Source organism: Pezoporus occidentalis, unplaced genomic scaffold, assembly GCF_034315485.1.
Source record: "Pezoporus occidentalis ecotype Australia unplaced genomic scaffold, CSIRO_AGI_Poc_V1 ctg37, whole genome shotgun sequence".
NCBI lineage: Eukaryota > Metazoa > Chordata > Aves > Psittaciformes > Psittacidae > Pezoporus > Pezoporus occidentalis.
The window spans coordinates 4,915,466-4,939,536 of NW_026915691.1; the positions used below are offsets into that span (position 1 = coordinate 4,915,466).

A 24,071-nucleotide genomic window follows, 5' to 3' on the forward strand; every position below is an offset into this window, starting at 1 on the left:
TGAGGCAGTGGGATGATTATGCGACAAGGAGGATTTCCAGTTTTGTTGCAGAAGGCTTTTTGCCAATTTTTTAAAGCCTTAAGAGAAAATTTTTTGCAGGGGCTTGGTAAGAAAATGTTCTTTATTGTTTCAACATGTTTTGGGACAAATAGAAACTGGTCCTGAGGCAAGACAGTATTCAGAATTAAATTAATTCTCTTAAATATGGTATTCCAAGATACTGTTGATATTGATGTGTTTCCCAAAGTGTGCGTGGTACTGTGTGTCCCCTTCTTCAAATGATACTGCCTTATTCGGTTGATTGGAAATGTGAGTAGATGAATTTTATCTTAATTTTATTCCTTTCAGAGATAGTATATCCTATAAAATTGGTACTTATTCTGCTGAGTATGTTTTGCAAGTTTGGATTTACCCTGCCCCATACACCAATAGGTTATTATTTTTGGAGTGCAGAGCATTAATGCATTAATGCAAAGTGACGTGTCACAGTGGGTCCTCAGTTTTACCAGCGTGTGGAAGGAGACAGACCTTGCCCTCTGTAGCTTATAACTGGAGATGGGCATCTTTGGAAACATTCTGGGGCTGCTTCCTCCTGCTCGCACTCTGGTGTCACGACACCACATGCTTTTCCATGCAGAAGGTGGAATTGCCATGTCCAGGTTGGGACACTGCTTCAGAAAGACTGATTTGGTTATAATCTCAAAGGAAATCTGAAAAGCAGAGCTGAGACATAAGCTTGGAGCTTGTGCCTTAACTGTGCTGTTTCAGCAGGTCAATAGCTGAGGTGCAGGACAGGATCCTGAGAGATGAATGACTTGCTGAAGCCAAGAGGTCAGGGGCAGGGGGAGATTACAAGTCTCCCTGGTTGGTTGAGAGTGCCTGGTGCTCCATTTTACACATCCTCCTGGGAAGCAGCGTTTGTGGTACAAAAATCACCTGGGGCTTAGCACCACTTGCCAGTTAATCTCTGCCCTCTGTGTATGTGCAGCTGGGATTCCTCAAACGCACAGTGCACTGGGGAACCCAGGGTTCTGCCAGTGTATGGGAGGGAAAAAGACAGATACCTGCGAAGGGAGAAGAGGTGTCTGGAGAAGCAAAAAGGCTGGGAAGTTTCCAGGAGACAGTTCCAGGCTTGCTAACAAGTATTCTCCAATGTGCCAAATAGCTCTGCAGAGGTCTATGGTTGCAGGAAGGGCTGCTAACAGATGTGGCTTATGGCTCTATTCACCTGTGATGCACAAACGTGGTACGAGGTGCTACTTTGTAAATTGGATTACAGGATTGGGAAGATTTGTTTGTTGTGCATTGCCAAGTCCTGGCTGTTCCTTCTTATTGCCTACAGCAGGGAAACTGCTCTGTGAGGACAGTGGAGTCAACTATGGGGGTCCTCACCACCATGAAGTGCTGAATCCTGATCCACCTGTGGGTGACAGCCTGGTAGGATGAGGTGATGGGATGGAGACAGATAGGTCTGTGAGCTCCATAGTCTGTCCAGAAGGATGCTGCTCTTTGGAAGGGCATTTGCAGATTTATGGAGCTAGATAAGCATCGGTGAAGATGAGTAACGATGCCACACAAGATGAAGGAAAACTGCTCCCAGGAATGAGTTGTAAGGAAAACACTGAAAATAGTGTCAGCAATAGTGTCTATTCTAGCCCTGTAGGTATCTGGCAGTAAAAATTTATTGATTAGCTGACATTCTTGCTAACAGATTCTAACAAAGACAGCCTGTACTAGGCTGATTTTTATACGAATCATGGCTTGTGCATTGAAGACTGCTGGAAAGAAATTCCTAAAGCCTAAGCTCACTGCAGACAGAAACCATATAGCTTCTTGTTGCTGTGCGCCTCACTCATGTCCGTGCATCAGGCGTAGCAGGTCTGCTTCTCTGGGCACAGCTGGGGTTTTAGGTAGAAATCAGAGAGGAAAAAGGAAGACAAGAGGATTGCAACTTCCCTCCTGCCCCATGGCTCACTGCAGCACATTAGCTCTGCTGTGCAGAAGTGTCCATGCAGCTACTTCAGATTTTGGCTATATTAATTTCTGGGTGAATACAGATTAAAAGCTCAGTAGAGATGTTTGGTCTCTGTGACTTCTTTCATAGAAATCAGGAACTTGGTATTGAGACACAATTCCCTGTCCAAATTCTGAATTTTGCAGCCACATTCTGCAGTGATTCTTCAAATTAAATCCCTACTGAAGTAAATTTTTACCCAGTTGAGGCGTGGAGAAATGCTTTACTCTGATTCATGGCAGCAGAACATCTTAATCCCGGCTGCTCAGCTGATATTAATGCCAGTCTTTCAGTGCATTCACTAACATTTTGACTTTAATTCTTTTGAGGTATCTGTCTCTCAGATGCCTGAAGTAAAAGCCCAATCCCTGTGTTAGGTGGGCTTCTCCTGTTCTGTGGACTTGCTGAGAAAAGCAGTTCTTTATGGGGAAACAAATCAAAGCTTCTTTCTTGCCAGGTGTAGATGAATTGGATGGGTAGAGAAAAGTGGCTTTTTAATGCAGAGACGTGTGTTAGCTTAAACAAACAAACAAGAAAAAGAACAACTAAATCTAGGCATGAATTATAGCCTGCCTCAGATTTCAGCGTGTCACAGTTTGAATTGAGCTGGAGTACCTATGGCTTTTTTTTAAATTGCATTTGAACAAAAGTAAATACAAAGAGAAAGAAACCAGGACAGCAAAAGCCTGCAGGAAATTCCTCTACTGTAAACAAAGTCACCTTATGATTGATGTGAATGTACAGCCCCTTGTAAACATGTCTGTTTACTTGCAGGAAACCAGAAAGAACCCACATTGGGCGCTGCTGATTTTATCTAGCTTTGCTTAAATGCTTTTGGCTTCCAGTAGTCACTCCAGAGAGAGCACAGGAGTGATGGCTGCTCCCTGGAAAACTCGAGTCTACTGTACTTAAAAATCGATGCCAAATACTGCAGATGGGGAGATCTGCACAGGAAGGGTTGATAAGAGCATTTTGTGGCTATCCTGAGCCTCAGCAGTGAAAGATTATTAATAGCTGATATGAAGCATTAATCCTTTGTGAAGGAGCTCTAGTTTTCAGTACACCTAAGTGAGGGTATTTTGTACCTCCAAAAAGATAGTACTAACCCTAGTCCTACACCCTGAGGTTCCTATAGGCTTCCACTGAAAATTCATTGTTCTAATAAAGGTTGTCAGTGTTGCTGAGGTTGATGAATTTTGTGTTGATGGAAAATGCTGTAATTATTTGTGGGACATGTTTTTATTTAAAGGCTTGTTTATAGCTGACAGTGAAATCCTGGCCATGGGAAACTGGTCATAGTCTTTAAGGGGGCTGCAAGTCATGGCAGGCAAATCTGGATTTTTCTAATGGATATATCAGAGAAATGATGGGAAACTGTGAATTGTCTCCCCCAGAAGATGTGGTGTGGCTACTGCAGAGAAGCCTTGCATTACAGAGACCTCAAGTTCATTACTTGGGTGATTTGGTCTTGATCATTGCCAGTTGGTTGTAATCTGTCTCCCAGGAGTGACTGCATTTCAGGGTTCCTCCCAAAGACCTTGTTCTGTCTTCACATGGGCAGAGGTCTCACTGTTTTGCAAAGGTTTTTTTTTTTTTAACTTGCATAAGAATTGCAGTTTTGAGACACTGAATGCTGCAAACCATTACCACTAGCAAAATGCATCAAAATCTGCAGATCTATTCCCATGAGAAAATGTTACATGTGGGATTGTTTGCAAAAATGTGCCTCTGGTTTGTAAATTGCTTTGCCATAGAGTGTTATATAGAGGGGAAATAAGGAGGGAAATATTTTTTTTCTTTTGAGCCTATGGGTTTAGAATTTGAAAGCAGCTTTTCAAGTATTTTAGGCCACCAATCATTTAGTACCACAAGGGAGCTAGCAACATATTGGCAACTCTGTCTTTGCATACATAAATTTTCAATGAGATATATTAATGTGCATAGGACTGTTCCCAGGCAGTGTTAGTCACCTATTCATTTCTGCGTTGTGCTACCACACAAGAACCACTGCATGAAAGGGGGTTCCTGTGTTATCATTTTCTGAGCTGAGTAAAACCCAAAATATGAAGGTGGGAAAGGGGGATTGAGGTACAACAGGCAGAGCCTGAGCCTTGCCTGAGACACATACTTAAGCACACGTTTAATTTAAGCTCAGGAATGGTCCCCCAACTTTGCCTGCTCAACTGGGAAGTCACATTTGCCAGTTTGTTACAGACCTCTACTGTATCCCCCTGTCCTTGTCTGCTTTCCAGGTGAAAAGTCCTCTCTCTCTTTAGTCTTCCCTTATGTGGAAGCTATTTTCTGTTCATCCTTATTGTCATTTGCTGTACGTTTCCTGGCTTTCTTGTACCCCTTTAGAAGGAATGAACAGCACAGGGGCAGTGGTCAAGGCTCATGTCTGTTCTGTTCTCTGTTCATTTCCTAACAATTTCTAACATTATTCCTTTTGGTTTTTTTTTTACCAAGGACAAGTACTGAGTTGATGTCTTCAGTGCACTACCCCCAGGGATTTCTAAATCTCTTGTTAAAAGTCAGTGGTAATACCTAACCCAGACATATCAAAGGGTTTATGGAGTTTCGGTTCCTCCACATGTACGTTACTTTGTAGTTATTGAAATGTAATTCAGTCTGGTACTTCCATACTTAGTTGTTTGTGATCTCTCTATACTTCATCACCCTCAGTTTCAGATTTGACAATCTGGAGTGATTTGGAATCAATTGCAAATGTCATTTTCTTAATCACCCCTTTCCCGCACTGTTATGGATGAGTTGCACAAGAGAGATGCCAGGACAGGCCTTTGGAACAGGCTTAGCAATCCTGTTCTGCTGTAATAAATGAATTTCCTTTCTTTTAACAAAGTCTACAAGAGATTGTTCCTTCTCCCACCATGACACATCGGGGAATCTTTGGTAAGGGACCTTCTTGAAAGTTTTTCTTTGAAGAAGCCCCAAACATTTAAACAGTATCAGCTAGATCATCCTTACCCATATACACAGCAAATCGTTCAGAGAGCTCTAAGGGATCAGTGGTACCAATATCCCGTATTTACCCATGCAATGTCTGTTCCTTAGCATATTTTCCACTAATTTCCTCACTAAAAAGAAGAAGTATAAGTACTCCAGTTCCAGGATCGCCCATAACTATATCTTCTAGTGAGCAGACATTTATGATGCCCACAAATTTAGTTCTAGATCTTAATGAAATCTGGCATCTTCCCACTCTGTGAAGAGAATTGGTCTCTCCCTGCAATTGTGCTTTCTATTTTTGCACTTTTTGAATAGTTATAATCAGGGTCATCATCTTAATGGGACAGTTGAGAGACCAGTCCTAATCATTCCTATGTAGAAGTAGTAATGCTTACAGACTCAGTTTAGAGAAGAACAAAATTGGCTTCAAAGTTGCAGCTTTATAAGGGAAGTGCAAAGCCTGAATATTCACTCTGAGACATCTGCCAGGCACAGAAACCACAACAGCCATCTCTGGTTCCCCTCAGGATAATGCCAGGTGTGAAATCCTTGCAGTGCTGAAGGTAGTATTGGCAAGAGTAATGAGCTGAAAGTAAAAGGGATATTTGGGCTAAATAAAGGGAAAGTTATATATGTCACAGTATAGACGGATAGACATATTAGCTGAATGAATAGCTGTCTAGAGGCTGGTAGAGATTTCCCTATTTAGAAGAGACCTGAAGTCAAGGTATGTTTGCGTTCTGCTCTGAGGCAGAGCCGTGTCCTCTGAGCAGTAGCACGTTGATTCTGTGGCAGTGCTGTTCCAGAGGCAGCAGCCTCACTTACTCAGAAGTATGTCATTTTCTGACAACCAGTGTAGCTGACCAGCCTTTTACATCTTTAATCATGTAGTCTTTTGGTTTGTTAAGATAGAGAGGACAGAACAAGAAGAGAATTTATGCCAGACTGAGAACAAACATTGCCTCATGTGGGTGGTTTCATACCTTGGAGGCCAATCCCTCAACTTTCTGACTTGTTTGCCCCTTTCTTTATTTCTGATGGGAAAACAACCCAGAAGGATGTAAATCATGATGCAAGGCTCTGCACCCCATGTAAAGTAAGAAACTGGAGCAAAAAGGGCTGCCATATGCATGCTAAGAGAAAGGGAGAGACGGCAGAATGAGTTTCTTCTTAATAAATTTGACACAGAGACTGGGAGCGTGTTTACAAAACCCTGACTGAGAGTAGAGGAGGGTTTGTGTCTTTGTTTTTCTAAAGTGCAAAATCAGGGCTGGTTTATTGGACTCATGGGATTGGACAGTGTGTAGAAGGCCACCCATCTGGAAACCAGCTGATCACTGCTCAAACTTTCTTCCCAGGCTCCATCCCTCCTCTGACAGGGTGCTGGGGTTTTATGAGAGGCCGACAGCAAGGCTTTTACAGACCATAACTCCTTGTCTCAACAAAAATTGCTATAAATTAGCAGAAGAAAGGACCTGAGGGGATTGTCCCAATCTGGCTAGGGGTCCCAAGTCCAAAGTCAGCAATTTTAACAGAATAATCTTGAGTTTTCAAATCAGTTGTGTCTGGAAATATCTTTTATGGGAAATGGGTGAGTGGGAGGTAGGAGACAGTGAAATGGAAGCAGAGAGTGAGAGGAGGTTATTTCTAGATGGTGAAAGTGTAGACCATCTAAGTCTTTCTTCCCCAAAGAGTTTATAAAGAAAATCAGCTAGTCTTTGGTTCTCCAGGAGTGCTTATTTCCTTCAAGCTGAAGGCAGCTTCTATATAGAACTTGGACCTGTACTCTGAGCCTGGGTATGCAAAATTTTATAAGCACTTAGAAACTAAGCTTGCCTATGACCTTCATAGTGTGTCCCATTTTCACAATAACCTAAATCTAATACATCTTGGAACACTCCATTCCCTTCTGAAAGATGTGGCAAAAAAACCCTTTCTTATCCAGATAACAAATCCAATACTAGGCTTATATCCCAGAGTGGTTCCACAATAAACAGAGCATTTCAGGATGGAAAAAGATTATCTTAAATTATACAGTGCACACAGCTGAGCATTGTGTCTGGTCCTTTCAGCTCTGCACGGAGTGTGCAGTCAGTGGGTGATGCTATGGGAGAGAAAGCATCTGAGGTTCTGCTTTTCAAAAACAAGGGAGTTAAGTACAAGCTAAAACTTTGTTCAGGAAACTAGTGAGGTATTTTGATACACTGTAGACAAACAATTACCCTATTAAATCCCCAAGCAGTGTTCCAGACTGGATGCTTTCTAAAGAAAGCTATTTATTGCCTCAGTTTGTTTTGGAACTTTTGAAAATATCAATGAAATAGAAAACAAAAAAGCCATTAAAAAGGATCAGGCAGCAATTTACTTGGGTTGAACATAAAAATTGCCATAGCAAACTTTCGCAGTGTACTTTCACATTTTATGGTAAACTGATTGGCTGTTCTGTTGCACAAAAGTCTCATGATCTTCATTTTTGCTTTCCAGAGTGGCTGAGTGACTGAGCCAAGTGCTTGAGGAAGAGAATGGAAGCCACTTGGACTTCTTGTCTCTCCAGGGGGAAGACATCTCTGAGCAATTCAGGAAAATACTACTTGTAACCAGTGATAACTGTAAGAAGCAGTTCTAAGCTGGACGACAGAGGAGAGGAACACCTAGCATCTTGCCTGGATGTTAACAGCAGTTAATGGCCATGTCTTATCTGGAAGAGAGAGCAGATCAGCAAATTTCAATAAGCAAGAAAGCCTTTATGGATCCATCACTACCTGAAGACGGCACCAGGTGGGTTGGAGAGGGCTTTGGGTGGGGACACCACTGGCTTGTGACTTTGAAGATGCTCTGTGAACTGGAGAGTTTTCTCAGTCATTTCACATGGTCTTTGTCTGAACTTAATCTGATTTATGGAGTGATGAGTTCAGTCTGTTGTAAGCTGTGGCATTTGGATGTACTGATGCTGGGCTTTGGCGTGGTAAGAATCAGTAGGAATTAGGGTGAGTCGTAGCTTTAAGATGCTTCTTTCCCTGGTCATAGCAGTAAAGTCCATTCTGCTTTTAGCTGGTATGTGTTTCATTTGTGGATCTGAATGCTGTTTGAACTGCAATAAGTGATTATTACCAGGTTTAAAATTAAGTCTGGCTTCCATATGAATGTTGACAAAGTCCCATGCTAGATCATAAGCCAGAAAGGTAATGTCTTCAGTTGGTGCTGTCCTCGTATGACCTTTTGGGTGTGTTAGTGCACAGGACTGTGACTGTGTTCTCTCTTCAACAAGATACAGCTGGGGAAAAATTATGGATTGCAACTCAGTGCAGAATTTTGGATGTGCAGAAATTGTGGCAATTGAATTTGGAATAAATTTCTTAAGCTATTTGCAGGAACACTTGGAGGCTCTCAAAATGTCAGAGAAAATACACACTTCCAGTGTGTGAAATGTCCTGGCAGAAAGCTTAGCACAAAATTCCAGAAAACAAAACTTTCACCAACTTCCACCAGCTGGAGCTGTTAGTGTAGCTGCCAGTCTGCCTTGGTTCAGAAATTGCCTACTGCTGGTTGATCTGTAGCACTGCTGTGGTTGAAAGATACAGTGAAAGGGAGCTCTTTAAGCTCTCAAAATGTATTATGTGTGAAAACATTCAAATATACACTTAATTTAAACCAAAACTGTTGAGAATCATTTTTTTTTTTTTTGCTGTTGGCAGGCATTGCCAAGAACTCCACTTTCTCCTGCAACAGCTAGTTCTATAGCTAGGTCTGACTGGAGCTGGTCTAGTTCCTATTAAGAGCAGTGCAAAACTGCTGGTAGAAGCTGGACTGGGCTCATCTGGTGCCCTGTTGAAATCTGTGGTGATATACCAAAGCAGAACAAAGATAACAGCCTCAGACTGTAAATTCGTTGGGGCAGGGACTCTCTGTTTGTGTGCGTTGTATAGTGTTGAAGACATTTGTCGACACTTCAGAAATAATGAATAATGCCAGTGTGAGGAGGAAATCTCTCCACTCAACCCTAGGTGTTTCTGCTGCTAAGTGTTGAAAGAGAAACACAGAGCCCTGAACTTTGAAGACTTGGCAGGTGAGGAGAAGGAAAAATCTTCTCACTTCCTGTTTAAATTTAAGCTTAATCTGCATTTGTTGGGTCTGGTAGAAATATTTGAGCTTTTAATTTAATGTTGTTGGTTTTGGGAAAACTTCTCGGGATGCATGGCATGAAAACACCTTAGATATGTGGCAAGGTTTTGATTTAATTTCTACTTTCATCTGTTTTCCATTACAAACCAGACTAATTGCAATAAGATTCTCTGTGGCAAAAGTACTAGGGGAAGTGTGAATTTGGAAGTTTTCTCACTTTACAGTAACTGTAAAACCAGTCAGCAAACAGGTTTTAAAATGATTTCATATGGGAGGGAGCAAAGACTGGGTGTCTTCATAGTAGCAGGATTTCACTGGCGGTATCAAGTTTTCAGAGCTCTCAAACTCAACCTATTCATATTTATAGAAAAGTTACTTTGCACACTTAAATTACATCACTCCTGTTTTAGAGACTTAAAATCCTATCATGAGCTGACATGCCCCTGGTGTTTGAAGTGCCCATGTTAAAACTGTCCACGTTTTGCTGTTAAACAGCTGATGGGTGGGTATGCTCATGAAAGCAAACTGCTTGTTCAAGAAAAGAAGGGGGGGGGGAGGCTTAAAGTAGTGCTTATAGAGTGGGATTGAAATGCCCCTTGGCATCTTTCTTCCACATGCTGTATTTGAAAGGGTCTCCCCAGGGTACTGTTGGCTGAGTTCCCTTGCTGGGCACGAGCGTGGTGGCTCAGTGTTAGCAGTGCACGTATTTTCCCCCTGCTTCCCTCTCCCAAACTGCTTTTGTCAGAAACCTTGTCACTGAATGATCCTGATTTAAACCAACACTCTTACAATAGTGCTCTGGCAACAGATGAAGCAGTGAAAGGCAAAGATAGCTCTGCTCCCAGAGACCATGTGCCATGAGTTCATTGCCTCATTGATACTTTTCTTTGGATACAGAGTTGTTGCAATTTTTATTTCATTTTAGAGAGTGTCTTAATGGACAGTCCCAGGATGTTGAGCTGCCAGAATACGAAACTGGTGTTAAATGTCTCCACTACAAAAACTAACATTGAGCTTGTATTTGTGCTTTATTTTGCTATTCCTTTTTTTTGTTGTTGTTAGAGAAATGTTTGAATCCGCTTTTGCACTGAGGAAGATAAACCAGGAAACCTCTTAAGAACACAGTATTTTGCTGTGATTTATCCTACTATGGATTTGTATGGAAAGTCCTCTGGCTTGAAGTGTAAATGTCATACAACGTGTATGTGTATTCAGTGTGGTGAGGTGGGCTGTGGTCCTGCTCCTTCCTTCAGGCATAGCAGAAGGTAAAACCCCTGGTGCCTGTGAGGACTGAGACACAGCTGTGGGACAGCTCAGTTTTCCCTCTTAGAAAGCTCAGGTCTGCCCAGCTTACCTTTCTGCTTTGCAAGATCTGTCTGCATCATTTCTAACCAGTGATCCCAGCATCCAGGACCTACAACACAAAAGAACAGAGCAATAAATTCTGGGACCCTTGTTTCTGTGAGAATTATTGATTCTATAACTTTTAAATGTATGCAGGTCTCTTTTTGGGAATCACCCTGTGGAACAGGCCCCTGTTCACTCTGTGCTTATCAGCTCATGATACACTATTGTTCTGTATGTGTTGACATCATTTGTGTAGCTGTTGAAAGAAGCAGGAAGGAAACTGAAATGCCAAATGAATTTCAAAGTCGTTATCACTATGTGGAAAGCGGACAGTTGTCATGTCAAAAGTGGCAGAATTGGCAGGACTGGATCTTGTGGCTTGGTACTTCTTTAACACAAAGTAAACAGCAAACAAGCACTTTGAGATGTGGAGAAATGGAGTGTCACTTTTTGCTGTTTTCAGGCTGACTTCGGAATCCAGGCTCCCAGTGGATGCTGCTGACTTTTAAAAAACATTTGTCTGCATTGCACATATAGATACACACTGCACTTTCTGCAGTCACTGTGTTTGTGTGGTTGGTTGAGCTTAATATTTGCATGTTAAAAAAACAATTACTGTTCCTTATGTAGTGGAAAGTAGGGTCTGAACTGTGAAGGGTAAATACATCTGTGGACATTTCCAAGATTTGGGATTCTGTAATTACACGGTTTTGATCTTGGCCTGTCTCGAACTGTAGCTGAACAAAAACCTCCCCACTTTAAACTTCCTTTCACAATAGAATATGAAACCCCCAAAGCACTTAAGCCACAAAAAGCCTCTTTGGGTGACCTAGCAAGTTGTCATGAGGAGTTGATTCTGCACCTTTGGCCCTGGTTCTTGTATGGCTTGGTCTTAAGCTCTGCCAGGAAAAAAAGTATTATTTCTGGTAGTATTTCCTGTATCTTGAAGGACAGAGTCTCTCCTTTTGCTGGATGTTACATCCCATCTTTCCCAAAGAGTTAGCCCTCATACAATAGAGAACAATGCTAGTTTGGCAGTAAACTAGATCAGCTGATCAAGTAAGTCCTTTCTGTAGTGAGTCTGTGATGCTGCTGTACTGGAATGTGTAGAAGGAGCCAAGAAACAGTTATGGGAGAGTAAAATTGCAGTGTTTGTGCTGGAGACTGGCAGAAGTGAAAAACACATATAAAGCAATCTATGTATGCATGTATATGATAAAGCAGAATATCTTTTAGGCACACGACACATTTGATTACATTAAAAATCCTTGTGTTCCCTTTTCTTCCCTTGCTTTTCATGTTGGCTGGTGGTCTTGCACTGTGATGAAGAATGTAGATGGGATGTTGGACCTTCAAGCCTTCTCCAGAGCTGAGCAAACTGATGAGCTGTGTTTTCATTTGTTTCTAGGACAGCAGAGTTTTTAATTATTATTACTTTTTATTATTTACTGTATTTAATCCTCTCCTCTTCTTTGCCTATCCAGAGCAGGGAAGCACCTGGTCCCCTCCCATTGCTCTTTGGCCCTCCCTAAGAGCTGCTTGTTACTAGTTTGGAAATCCCCTGCTGACTGCAGAGGTAGGAGCATTGCTCAGTAACACTTTCCCCACTCTGTGCCCTCTTTATGGGCTCCACTTGTCTGCACAGAGGATGTGGCAAATTTTCTTGTTTCCACCCTCATGGAAAGAACTGCTTGTCGTTAAGATTATTTGCAAGTGTGGTGGTTTGTGGTTATATTATTGCTTCCTCCTGTAATTCCGCATGCTCTGGCACACAGGGTGTTTAATAGCATCCTCAGGTTGACTCCACAATGACAAATTTACTCAGACCGCACAGACTGCTCATATCCTCGGGTAACAAGCCGAGTTGTACAGTTAGATTATAGCCCTTTGTGCAAGCTCCTGAAATACAGCCTTCACTTTAATGTAGAGTGAGTGTGAGACCAGACATCCCTCAGGTGAAAGCAGTAGAAGAGTAGCTGTGCCAAGTAGTGGCCTGCATAGACATCTCCTGAGTGGGCTAACAGCTGACCTAACCTGGTTTAGGAGAAGTGCAGATTCTCGGTTCTCCACTCCTTGACTCTCCAAAGGGAACTTCTATCTAGGATAGTCACCACATTGGCCATTCTCACCACGATGAAGACTGGTCCTCTGGTGAAATCCTGAAAACCACTTCTAACAGCAGCCTGAGCAAGCCCTTAGACCTTGTCATCCATACTGCAAACCCAGCAGCTTCTGCAGCTTCTGTGGTGGAGCTGACACTAGTGAAATTTAAATCAAAAGCAGAGAAACATATGCTGGTTCTAGCTGAGCTGTATTTAATGTAGCCCATGTTTGCACTCGTTGACTACAGAAGTTGATTTGTGCTCACAGGACTCACCTTATGAAGTGAGTGGTGGTGATTTCCCCTACCAGCCTAGGCTGAAAGAGAGATGTAACTAGGCTTATCACCTGCCTTCAGCTCTAACAGCCTTTAGTGGTAAAGTACAGAGGCAAAGGCCACTGCTGTCTGTAGAGTTTTCTTAGCAGCTGAGAGCACGTTACCCCCCAGCAGCCCAGCCAGAGTCCTTCCTCTCCCGCTGGCAGATTGATAAGGGGGGACTTTCTTCCTCCACAACTAAGTGCTGCTCTGATTTACTGCAGCTCTTCCTTAAGCACTTCCGGAGGTCAGAGGGCTGCAGACATTAGCCCATAATGGAAGACCTGGGGTCATTCGTAACCAATACCAATGGACTTGTGTGCCATGCAGTGCAGTTGGGAGTAAATAAACCTGTCCCCTGACTTGCTTTGTAAAACCTCTTGCTAATGTGACACAGAGGAGGATGGAAGCATAATGGATGGTTCTCATCAGAAGAAATATAGTGCCCAGTGGCTTGTGAAGCGCGCCTGTTTATCTGTTATTCTTGTGGGATGCGAGCCTGAACTGCAGCTGTGCTCCCTGAGGAGGCTCTGGTTGCTGCATTGCTCCTGCCCAGGCAGGCCTTTCCTCAGCATGCCTTGTTATTTACCATTTATAATGGAAACTTAGAACATCTCTAGTGAAATAGCAACTTTTTATTTCAAAGAGCACTATAAAAATCCTGTACTGCAGCAGCACTAGGTTGTATTGGAAGACCTGGAATCATTCATGCTCAGTACAAATTAACCCAAGTTAGGTTGACTGTGATAAAATTGCTGATGGTCTTTGCTCTGGTAGCATTGGAAATTGCTTAGCTGATAAAAGGAATTCAAACTGTGGGTGTCCAGCAGGCAAGAAGCCCTGGTGAAGGTAGCTGAAGGATTGCGCACCCTGTGCCGGGAAGCAGACCTAGGCAACATGCACTACTGTATTATGTGCAAATGAAGGGACTAATCCTAAAGGAAACAAAATTTTCTGCATTTCAGTGCAGTAAATCCCACTGAAATCCATGGCAGGGCTCTCAGAGGCTGCCTGTGAGGCTTGGCAGCTGCACGCTGCCCTCCCTGAGCGATGGCTGAGCAGCTGTGGTTGAGGCTGGCTGCAGGATTGTGAATCTAACAGGAGGCCTGAGGGCTAGCCGCTCTTGTGCTGCATTCAAGAGCAGAGAGAACGAAGTGCTTCAGGCAGAGGGGAGAACAGCTGAAATGGTGATGGAAGTACCATTAGCGCTACTGGTTAGGGCTGGATCGCTGAAAGCCTGTGCTTCGTTGCGCAACTGCCTCTCTTTGCCGATTGTGAGATGACCCCTCCTGGTATGACCCACCCTGCCCATGCAATGGTGTCTTGATCTGAGCTGCTGCAGTGGTCACAATACAGGAAGAATCTGAGTCATGCATGGTGTGAAAAACAGCAGTGAGATGGGCAACTTTTATTCCCACACCCACAAGAGGTGGATTCAGACTGGAGGAGGTATAGAAAAGGCTCTCCGAAATGATCAGGAAAATATTCTGGTTTATGTACAAAATTTGGCTTATTTTGAGTAGCAGAATAAATAAGAGGGGGCTGTGGCTGTGCTCTGCTAGTACACTGGGAGTAAGTACAAGGGAAGCAGGTGATGTATTCACACTAAAAGACTGCTTTGCAGTATGAAAGCCTTAAAGACACACAAGTGAGTGACAGTCCCTTGTATGATTTGTTTTCACCTTCTTGGGCACTTTTGTAAAAATGTGGCACATCCACAGGTTCTTCTGAGTTACTCCAACCCCCGCCCCCCCCCCCCCGAAAATTTACAAAACAGAGTTAGGGAGGATGCCTTCCCCTGTGCACTGAGCCTCTGCGTTTTGTACTTAATGGGACAGTGGTCCAAAATGGTATGAAGATGCATAGGTCTTAATTGGGCGGGATTTTTACATCTGAAAATGGGAGTTCAAAAGATGGGAAGCAGTCGTTTTGAAACTTACTTGCAAACAATGCCTGTGCTTAGCACCTCCATTCATCCAGTAATCCCACAACAGGACCTGTCATCAAGTGGTACTCAAACCTGCCCGTGTCTACTGCAGCTTCATTACTGGAAATGAGCTCTATTTATACCGCTTTGAAAGCTCCACACAATTCAAGTCCCGAGGAGAAAGACAAGCTCAATAGCCTGAGCAGTGTTTGTTTGCCTGGTTTTATCGCTATCAGCAAAGGAAGCGATTTTCATAAACAGCAGGAGCAGGGAGCTCCTGCCCAGCATGGCTGTACCTCCAGCCCCTGTACACCGCTCTGCACCTGAAGCCTGCCCTGGTGCAGGGAGGTGATGACAATAGGCCTCCAAGATAAACAAAACAACTGAATAAAAAGTGCTGAAAGCCAGCAGCAGGTGAACTGCTAGGAACAAACCCCTCCTGCCCATCACCCCACCTGCGAGGCAGGCTGAGCTGTGGCTGGGCAAAGCTTATCATATAGGTTAACACAAGGTCCTTTTCTCCCCTCCTGCCCTAACACCTTCCCAACTTTCAACAATTGTTTGATTACTTGTGTGATACAGATAGAGAGGAAGAATGATTAGCTGTCCCCCTTCCTCTTTCACAACAAACCAGAGAGGAAGCAGCTCCGCTGGGGCTTTGTACAGCAGCCAGGTGCTGCTGGGTGGCTGCTCTCTTCAGGAAGGTAAATATTGGGCTAGAGACAATTACAGCTGTGTTCAGAGGAGCCCGCACGGACGGCAGCCTTCTCGTCATGTGAACCCCGTACTCCAGCATGCATTTGCATGTCTCCTGCTGAGCCAGCTCTTGGTGGTGTGTCTTCAGCAGTAATTGGCTCAAGCCTCGAGTAAACATTGGGCTCTGTTAGTTGGAGAGATGGTGCACATATGGAGGTACTCTTTGCAGGGGTTGAAGTGCTGTTTATCTTTTACTCCAGCCTGGTTAAAGGCAGCTGTGTTAGGAAGCAAGCAGATGATCCAGCTGAGTTGGCCTGTACTCCAAAGACCACTGGTGTCACCCGGGCTCTGTGCCCTCCTGCGCTCTCCAGAGCATATTCCTCTCCTGCCACTTGCTGTCAATTGCTTGCTTTACTTTACTTACAATTTCTGGAAAGAGAAATAGAATGAGGGAAGCTCTGGAAGTTTTCACTGTGGCAATAAGCTTCCTAAAGCATTTCTCCTCTAAGAGGCCAACAATAGCTGGCTGCAGAGGCACTGGGCTCCAGAAGAAGGCCTTCCCTGAGGTGAAAGCAGTGATTCCTAGAGATAAGATGGCAACAATTGGCAGGATTTGTGTGTCCTGCTGTCTGTGATCATGGGTGATGGCGGTGTCTGTACTTGCTCTTACTAGGTTTCACTGTCTACAGTGGAAAGACAATCCTCACTTCATTGTGAAGAGTTGTGCAAAAACTGCCTAGCAAATGATAATATTATGACAAGAGGTATCAGCCTCTGCCTGTGTCATCTGTACTAGGCTCTAGCAAATATATCCAGCAAAAATACCAGACAGGGTAAACAGGGAGGCCAGGTAAAGAAAGCAGTGTGAAGGGAGCAAAGGCACAAAAAGGTGAAGTAACATGGTCAAGGTCACGCAGCAGGTTAGAGTTGGGCCAACCTCTGCGTCTTACACATCCCAGGCCAGCGCAGCAGGCCCAGTGCAGATGCTGCTGCTGCCCAGAGCAGATGCTGCTACCCTGTCTCACACACTCTGTTCTACATCAAGTACAGGCAACCTCTGGGAAATAGTTTGCTGTTTTAACAGCTGCAAACTGCGCAGAATAGATTCAGGTTATGTGACGCTTTCTTCCAGCTTCTTAGTAGGAAAATCAAGGTAGCACAATGGAAACTCAGGATCTTTTTGGAACAGCTTAGCATGGTGTTAGATCAGCTTTCTACTGGAGCACCACTGTTCACGCAATCTAGAATTTCATGAAAGCCCAGCAGGGCCACTTCGTTGCAGCCCCATAGCTCCAGGAAGAGCAGAGTGAATCTGGAATACACAGATTTTTAGGGCTCCTGTCAATCCAAACAGAGCTTGGTGCTGACAAGGCAGGGAAACCTTTTTCTATTTTGTCTGCACCAGATACCTGGGTGGTATTGCCCAATGACGATGGGAATAGGAGGGGACTCATTTATCATCTCTTCTGTTTTTTCTTTTTATTTATTTTCCTTTTAAAAACACGCTAAAAAATTAATTCAGTGCTGGGGAAAGGTGACAGATTAACAGCCCCAGAGATTTCAGCCCTTTGTTTATCCTCTTAACAGAGAGCTGTAAGCATTCCTGGTGTTCCTCCAGCACTGTGCCCCAGCCCTGACCTCAGGGACCAGCTCCCAAGACAGCAGCTACCACATCCCTCTAGCTCTTCCATCCCACTGGAGCTGCATCCCCTTGGATGGAGTAAGGAGTGCTGCTTGGATTTTGAGTCTGTGCCAGGGACTCCTGCAAATGAGGAAATGGATGATGATCTGCCCTGTAACTCTGCATTGTGTTGCATGGTCTCACAGCCATGATGATGCTGTGGCTGTGCAGGGCAGCTGCATAGGGATGTTGCTTCAAGTTTTCCAGGCCAGGAAACACACTTAGTGGTCTCACTCCACCTTTTTCTTTCCTGTCTTCAGTCCTCTCCCTCTGAAGAGCAGAAAAAAAGTAATCCTGTGGGAGCACAATAGAAAAGGCCTTTGTGATGCCCAGATGCCTGTGGATAGTGCTTTCCACCTCTCTGAAGTGCGGAATAGATGATGTTTTCATACAAGTATGTGGAGTAAGACAACCATGTAGCTATGGTGTGGTTCTGACAGCGTCTGTGCATTTGCAGCTTCTGTCAGCTTCTAGAGAATTTTTAGATGCTTTGTAATCAAGTGATTTTATTTAGGGAATAAACATGCTCCATGGATCATAACATTAGGTTGCCAACTTTGAAATGGTAAAATTCATCCCACTGTCCTTCCAGCCTTTCTCACTGACATACTTGGTTGGATTTTGTTTGATAATTCTCACTATGGTTCATTTCAGTTTCCCACCATAAAGGCCTTGTGTAGTTACCTTGTCATCAGCTCTCGTGTTTGGAATAACCCTGTGCAAACTAGGTATTTCCCTCTGCTATAAAGCTAGAGTGTTTGAAGAAGAGAAGAGTGCATCCTTCACAATCTAGTGAGCATGGGTTGGGAAAGAGAGTATCTCTGTGGGGGGTAAGGCTTCCCAATGCACACAAGCAATATGTCCTTGCAATTAGTAATGCCGTCACTGCCCTCTCCCCTCACTCCAAGTGACATTCCAAGGCATGTATTTGGCGTTTGAACTACCCTGTTTCCCAGACCCAAGGGACAGGGGCTGGGACAGCTCTGTGGGAGGCCCTGGTATTGAATCCATTTGGCTGATGTGCCCAAGGGCCCTTCCATCATCACCTGCCTCCATTGGAGTGAAGGCGTCCACTGCACCAGGTGGCACACAGGAATTTTGTCCAGTGTGAGTTACTCACAGAAGAGCCCCCTCCTTTGCCCTTTCTGTCTGTGGTACTGGATGAGTGACCCCATTCCCCCTTTTTGCTGAAGGGACAGAAATCTGATAATGGCCATAATTATGTCTGAACATTAAATGAATGCTCTGGATCATCACTGCTGTATCCACTTGTCCGTAATTACCAGCAATGGACATGGTGGCTTCAAAGGCCACCCAGTTATCATTTATGTTTACTGTAAACACAGCAGCTGTTTTGGGTTACGAGGGTGGTCATTTTGCTGGAATTTGATGAGCCAGACCCTGAAATCCTCACCTGACACCAGCTCCCTCCTTCCTTCAGCAAGAGAATTCAGTGCAGGAGCGCTCTATACCACCTAAAGAGCGAGGATGGACAGGCTGTGATTTGTACAACCATAGGATTTGCAGTTTCCCTAAGATCCCCACAAAATCCAGGGAGCAGTTCCATGGTTGCTGATGCTGTCTTCCCCCAGCACTGCTGTCAGGACTCTAGGATACGCATAATAGCTTACCTGTGCCACTCGGAATGATGCTGTCCTAGCTCAGTGCAAACAGCATTCCGAAAAAGGTATCATGTGTTGTTAGTGTGATCTAAAGCAAAAGACAAGCCTGCTGCCAGCTGAGGAGGAGAGAAGAACGCTCAGGTAAATAAAAAGCTTTGGTCATTTTTGAGAGCTGAGGACAAACTGATATACTGCCCATGGCTTTGGAGTAATGTCTACAAAATCACGAGCTGGTAACTCATGCCTGATGGCAGCAGAGTGTAATTTATGAACTGTCTCTTACTGCCTTTTGTGTCAGTGAGTTGGAACTTATAGTTACAGTCATTTGGCCAAAAGAGATGGGACTTTTCCAAGTTTCTCTCAGTTGAAAGTCTTCCATCTGGCACAGTGTTTAAGAAATACCATCAGAGTGGGCTTTTAAACTAGTTTTTAGCTGATGTGTAATCCTTCCTTATTTTTGTTCTTACTGCTTTCTTACCAGAGGAAACTTTAGCTCTGTGGTTACAGGATGCACTGTAAACACTGATGGACTGAAGGGAAATGAGATGGAGGCAATGTATTCTGTTGCTGCAAGAGCACCACTCTATGGGAACTGGGTTATAACATGGGGAAATACCACACCACTACTGGGGAATAAAACTGTGTTTATGCATCAGCTTTAAGGCCAACCACAGACTCATCCTTCAGGAAAAGGGGCACAAAGGAACCACTGCTGTGCAAGGTTTATGCTTTCAGTGAGTGGAAATACTGTGTTGAGCCACACCCCACAGCTTGCTTTGAAGTAGCTAGACAGCTCAGCAGAAAGGCTGCCCCCAGCAGCAGGGGACACCTGCAACCTGATTCCAGGTAAAGAGGTCCCACTCAGTTATTCATCTGCATGGAAAAAAAGATGCTTCATCTTATCTTTAAAGGAAAGAGCAAATTGGTTGGGTGTTTGCAGCAGGTAACATGTATCAGGGTGATGTATTTATAAGGGGAGGAAAGAACATCACAGTCAGTGCCTGTTTATTTATTGTTTCATGCATTACAAAGGCTAAATACACTAAACACTCCTTCCCTCCAGAAAGAAAACAGTGCCAGTGTGTATGATTGAGAAATTAGCCTTCCAATGAGGTTAAGATGGTTATAATGTTTTCCTCCCAGTCAATGACTGAGATACATAATAGTCTCAAACAATAATTTCACAGAAAAGCCCTGGAGACAGACAGCTACAAAACCAGCGTTGTGACAGAAAACCCTTCTCTGAGACTTCCTAATAGATCCATTAGCAGATGTTGTCATGCTATGACACGTGTATATGTTCTGTAGTGTGTGGCATGTAGTTTATCAGGAGTTTATGGGTTGTCAATATTTGCAAGTGAATGTTTCATGTAAATTGAGAAAGATGCGTTACACATCCGGAACGCTGCATCGGGTCTCTGCACCCTCCAAGGCTTTTTGGCTGTGCACTGCAGCCAGCGACAGTTAATATGTTCATAGTCTCAAGGCAAAGATATCAGCGAAGTCCCCAGGGGACTAGAGAGGGATAAACATTACAAATACAAGTTCAAGGAGCATAAGGAATAAGGAGCTGAAAGGATTGATTTGTAAGATAAAAAGTTAATATGGCAAAATAAAATTATGAGAAATGCTTGTTGAGAAATTAACTTAGAGTAGGAGGGAAGCATCAGAGGAGAATAGGTTGCATAGCATAGCACAGGAGGATACATGGGGGAAATTCTCAAGGAGGAAGTTTTAGCTTGCATAGCAGGACATGTTCATAAAGCAATGTACATGCGAATGGAAATAGGGAAAGAGAAAACTAGCTTGAGTGATATGCTAGAGAATGTATTGGAGGCATGCTCTCCCTTGGCAGCAGGAGAGAATGGTCACCCAAGATCTGGGGATTTTTAATTTCAGCCTTTGCAAGAGCAAAGAGCCACATCAGACATGAAATATTACGCTTGTTCTCAGGACCTGGCCCACCTCCTCTTTAGCCATCAGCCCTCCAGCCCTGTCAAATTGCAAAGGACCAGCTGGAGCAGGTGTCAGCAGAGATGTATCAGTGCTGAGTTTTGCTGGGGTTTCTCAGAGCAAGTGACAGGATCTCTTTTATCATGCTGAGCCTTCTCCTGTCAGCAAAGCAGCCGGATGAAATTTCCTTCTCTGGAGACCCCCTTTCTGTTGCTGTATAGCCAAAGGATTTTGTAGGCTCTTTTACTGTCTTAATTCTCATCAGATTTGCATCATTATTCAGGCCTGAAAAAAAAAACAACAAAACATAAAGCTGACTTTAAAACAAAAATCTTTCCACAGACCTCACCAAGGAGTTCTGACTTCAATGTATTTGAAAATAGTTTGGGATGTTTTTCTTCTGAACATTAGGAAAGCCTAGACTGGGTTGTTTTGTACTAACTTTTACAAATGCTGAACGTCTGGTTCTGCTGACATTACTTCAGCCGTTAATTCCGAATCATTTAGTATGTTTGAACTCATAAAGAGCAAAGGTGTTTTCTACATTTCAATAGATGTGCTTAAAAAACAGAATGGTGCCGTGGATCCAAATTTAGGATGCTGCAGGGAAAACCTAAACCTAGAATTTAATTTCTTTCCTCTACAAAAAGCAGGCTGCTCAGCAATTGTGAGCTATGTTTGAGTTTGATTTTTGGAGTGGTTTAATTTGGGGACATTTTAGTCTGGATTTTCTTCATTTCTTGCCCTTAGAGACTATGTCAAAGATTGACCAAATATCAAAATGTGAGATATATATCCTCTCCCATAACCTTCATTCTGTCAGTTGAATTGTAGTTTCAGTTATTGCTAAAATATGCACCAAAGCCTTTCAGCTACTTGACAGGACATTAGGCCTGAATGAAGAGTCTTGAAATGAGGAGCAACCCTTACAAGACTGGCCAGGCCTGGCATACGCAGAGGAATAAGTGCAAGTCCAGCTGTACATTGCTTGTTACTGGCCACACAATCTTGTTTTAGCACCAACCACCAGCACAGTGTTTGTGGTGCTTGTAGAGCCATTGCAGAGCAGGAACCCCAGAGCTATTGTATCTGCAATGTATCTGGGCTGCAGCCATTCAGTAGCCTATGGTTCACAAGGCCCAATGGATCCTGCAAGGAGAGGAAGAACTAAGAGAAAGGCTGAGAGCTTCAGTTGACAGCTCCTACCAGGAGGCAGGAATTGGCTTGTATCCATTTGATTTATTGTCTTTTCTTCCATAAATGTAAGTTAAGAAATTCTTGCATTGATTTAAACAAATAAACTTTCCCTACTGAGTGGGAAATTCAGACTGGCTAAATCTGTGCCCAGAGCTGTTATTCTAGGTGAAGGAATAGGTATTTGGTTTACGGAGGTGTTTATTAAACACTTCTGATGGTAAGAAGGAAATTACCAACAATCTGTAAAAAAAGTGATGTTGTACCATGGAAGTTGTAAAACATTACATAAAGGAACAGTCCTACAGCCCAGCTACAAAAACACCTTTGCAACCAAATGCCAGTTCAGTCCTTTGAAATGCCAAGGTTAATAGTTTCATTTAACTTTTGATTATAACTTAAGAAAATAAAACTAGGTTACAGTAGAGGCAATAAGAGTGGAGGAAAGAAAGCAGTTAAAAAGAAAAAAAAAAAGGTTTAAATGAAGCATAGGATTGCGGTATGTTTATTGGGCTGTGTGAAACCAGCTGGAATCGGCATCAGCAGTCACATTGATGGGTGCTATTCAAGTGATGTCTCTATTCATACGGGATTAGACGGCTGTCTGGCTGCTGGCTGAAAAATCATTATTTTTAGTGCCTTGTCCCTCCAGTAGGTTTTCGTTCTCCTTCTGACAACATGCAGTTGGGATACATTTTATCTCCCCCCTCCCCTTGTACCAGGTTTTGAACAAATAGAATTCTCTCTGGTTGTTAAGCAGTTTTCTCTGGCCCTTTTTTTGTCATTTCCTACCAGAGGATGATGGATTTGGTAATTTCTGAGGAACTTCCCAGCTGTTTTGGACATGAAGACAAAAACAAGCTTGGAGAGATTCATTGATATTATGGAAGATTAGACTGGGGGTTTAAGGATTTCTTTCAAAAAGAAAACTTTTTTTTTTCTAGTTTGACTCTTTCCGGGTGTGCATGACTAAAACACCCATGATACGGAATCAGTGCAAAGACTGAGGGATCTAATCCTCGGCTGCTGTAAACAGCATTGCCCAGTGAAGTTCAGTACAAGCTAGCCAGCTTTACACCTGCTGGCAAACCACCCACAGCAGAGGCTGTGTGTCTGTCTGGGCAAGGTAATGTGCACAAAGTGGTATTCCCTCTCTGATTTTTCATCAAGAGTCAACCACCAAGATGATGGCAGTCTCTTCTTTGAGGTAGGGGGTCCAGTGTGGCAGCTCATTAGTGGCATTTGGTTTTCCTCTGTCCTCCCTCTCCCCTGCTCCTAGCAGAGTTGGGCAAACTCTCCCAGCAGCACTTGGTCTATGGTTGGAGGGCATAGCTGTCATTCCATTAGGCTTGGCTAGGCCTGCGTTAAAGCGTGTCATACAAATTGAGGGGATCCAGCATATTGACAGACAGATATTTAGCATGTAATTGCACTGAAAGTGCAGCACAAAAGCTCTGGGAGGCAGGAGAGTGGAGGATTTGGAATGCATGAGATCTAGTTGGAGTGAGGTTTGGGCTTCTTTTACCAAAGTGCATTTGAGCTCCATAACAGGTGTGATGGTAAGGCACAAATACATCATCCCACAGCCACTGTGGCACTGTGTTAGTCCTCTTCCAGCCTGCCTCATCCCACTGAAGAAATCCTGTTTGAGGCAGTATCTGTTACAGAGCAAGCAAAACCATCCCATGGGCTGGTGCACCCTTCCTGCATGCTCGCACACAGATCCATTTCTCAAAGGAAGCTGAGCTACATGTCTCTGGCTGTGTCAAAACATTGCTTCCTGCCCCTTAGCCTCACCTATGCTGCAATGAATGAATCCCAAATGCCTCATGCACTGCAGGTTTTATATCATAAAGATGGAACATAAATTTAGCATATATTTGGCAGTACAGAAAAAGGATCATTTTGATTGCTAGACTTTAGCACTGGTCATTAAGGACCAATTTGATTTATGCTGAAACTCCAGCTCCTGCCTCCAGATGCATCCAGGTTGTTTGAGGCTTCATGCTCCTGGGGTCAGTCTGCACCCATTTGCCATAATTCAGCTCTCAGGGGCCAAGGCTTTAGGAAGAGTCCAGAATTCATCAGTGACTTTTACAAAGACTTTTACACCTCATGTCCCCGAGTCAGTA

General features: G+C 43.6%; 2 protein-coding genes across 2 annotated transcripts in view; both read left to right on the forward strand.

Moving 5' to 3' along the window:
• COMT (catechol-O-methyltransferase) overlaps nucleotides 1-24,071 on the forward strand; it is a 363,876-nt gene that overhangs the window by 93,191 nt on the left and 246,614 nt on the right. The gene's annotated exons all lie outside the window — the stretch shown is intronic.
• The window catches only part of TBX1 (T-box transcription factor 1), a 162,142-nt gene that overhangs the window by 28,264 nt on the left and 109,807 nt on the right, over nucleotides 1-24,071 (forward strand). The window contains exon 2 of the mRNA XM_062631475.1: nucleotides 7,466-7,759. The gene's annotated coding sequence lies outside the window, so the exon portion shown is untranslated. The remainder of the gene's footprint in view (nucleotides 1-7,465; nucleotides 7,760-24,071) is intronic.